The sequence below is a fragment of the Penaeus japonicus genome, unplaced genomic scaffold (assembly GCF_977035675.1).
Source record: "Penaeus japonicus unplaced genomic scaffold, GWHDUDI00000001_assembly GWHDUDI00000036, whole genome shotgun sequence".
In the NCBI taxonomy this organism is placed as follows: domain Eukaryota; kingdom Metazoa; phylum Arthropoda; class Malacostraca; order Decapoda; family Penaeidae; genus Penaeus; species Penaeus japonicus.
In genome coordinates, this window is record NW_028234438.1 from 319,319 (window position 1) to 321,818 (window position 2,500).

Below are 2,500 nucleotides of genomic sequence, written 5' to 3' on the forward strand. Positions count from 1 at the left end.
ATACATCCTCATGATTGACATTATTTTCAATGTTAATATAATAGATATCAACAATACCATTATCATTTTCATTACCATCACCATTATTTTCGTTTTTCTATATATTGTTTTTGTCATTGATTAAAATAATTCCTAATTATGGTATCGTTATCATTACTAACATTATGATCGCTAGTATTACCATCCATATCATGATGATCACTTTTATCATTGTCTCTTATATCATTATTAGAATTATACGTAAGACATCCACAGCACGAATTTCCTTCATCTGTAAGAAGCAAACAGGTAAAGAGGCATGGAGACTGCCCCTCCTCGTCCCCCAAGACCTGGGGGGAACCTGGAGTTCCCTTGCTCTGCCTTCACCTCTCCTGTCCAGTCAAGTGACAGCCTCGTTGAGCGAAGAGCCTCCTGCGTTGACGCCGAAGGAAAGGCAGCACTCGGGTGGTGGAAGGTCAGCTGTGTTGAGAGCGAAGCTATCTCTTCTAATCACATCGTCGACCGTGTTGAAATCTGGTATGGAATTTAACAACAAAGCATGGATATATCTGTACAGTTATGTATCTGGATGTGTAAGTATGTATCTGCATGTGTGAGTATGTATCTGTCTGTAAGGATATGTGTCTGTCTGTACGGATATGTGTCTGTCTGTATGAATATGTAGGCATGAATATGTTGGTATGAATATGTAGGTATGAATATGTTGGTATGAATATGTAGGTATGAATATGTAGGTATGAATATGTAGGTATGAATATGTAGGTATGAATATGTAGGTATGAATATGTAGGTATGAATATGTAGGTATGAATATGTAGGTATGAATATGTAGGTATGAATATGTAGGTATGAATATGTAGGTATGAATATGTAGGTATGAATATGTAGGTATGAATATGTAGGTATGAATATGTAGGTATGAATATGTAGGTATGAATATGTAGGTATGAATATGTAGGTATGAATATGTAGGTATGAATATGTAGGTATGAATATATGAATATGGTATGAATATGTAGGTATGACTATATAGGTATGGATATGTAGGTATAGGTATGAATATGTAGGTATGAATATGTAGTTATAAATATGTGGTAATGAATATGTAGCTATGATATGTAGGTATGAATATGTAGGTATGAATATGTAGGTATGAATATGTAGGTATGAATATGTAGGTATGAATATGTAGGTATGAATATGTAGGTATGAATATGTAGGTATGAATATGTAGGTATGAATATGTAGGTATGAATATGTAGGTATGAATATGTAGGTATGAATATGTAGGTATGAATATGTAGGTATGAATATGTGTTTCAAAAGTGGAAATGTGTTCTATGTTTTTTTATTATTTCCATCATTTTAAATATAATTGTTTTCGCTATTTTCGCCACCTTCATTACGACTGTTGATGCTATCATTATCACAGTCATTATTGCCAGCCATTAATAGAATTACACTTAAGACATCAAGTCACAATTTTCCTCCAATTGTGACAAGTCCCGGAGGAGTGAAGAGGCATGGCGATTGCCCTTCCTCGTCCCCCAAGACCTGGGAGGAGCCTGGAGTTCATATGTTTTATTATTATTATTGTTATTATTATGATCATTATTTTTATTTTTATTATTATTATTATTATTATAATCATCATTATTTTTATTATTATTATTATTATTATTATTATTATTATAATCATCATTATTTTTATTATTATTATTATTATTATTATTATTATTATCATTATTATTATTATTATTATTATTATCATTATTATTATTATTATTATTATATCATCATTATTATTATTATTATTATTATTATTATCATTATTATTATTATTATTATTATTATTATCATTATTATTATTATCATTATTATTATGAGTATGCGATCTTTTATTCCATGTGATTTTTCTGCTTTATATTTATCTTTCTGCTTTGCTCTTTCATTTTCTTTTCTGTTTTTATGTGATGGAATCCATTGAGTTTGTTGTTAGTGAATTTGTTTTACGCTTGTATTTCTCGTGGTATCTCTTTTTATAATTTATTGGTTTGTAATTTCCTTATCTTGTTGGAATGTATGTAGTTTAGTGCTTCTTTGATGGCAAATAATTCTGCTTGTATACTTTGTGGGGTGTCATTGCTGTCACGTTTTTATCTTATATGTATATGGCTGCTATTTTGTTTTATCTACTTGTAAATATATTTTGGTACTATATTGTGCATAGTTTAAGAAAACAAATGAACATTTTCCCAACCGTTATTTCCACAGTAAAAAACTAATAAAGTACTAAAAATACAACAATGCATTCTTCTCATCAAAAGTTTAAATTTAATGTAAGCATTTTCGTTGGAAAGGACTTCTCACTAAAAAGAAGGAAAGAAATATACACATATGAAGAAATCTCACAAAGCTTTCTTGCTAATGTAGTATGGGATCATAATTACGGGGGTGGGGGTGAATGAAACCTTTTTTAACTCCTGTTTCACCTTTAGAT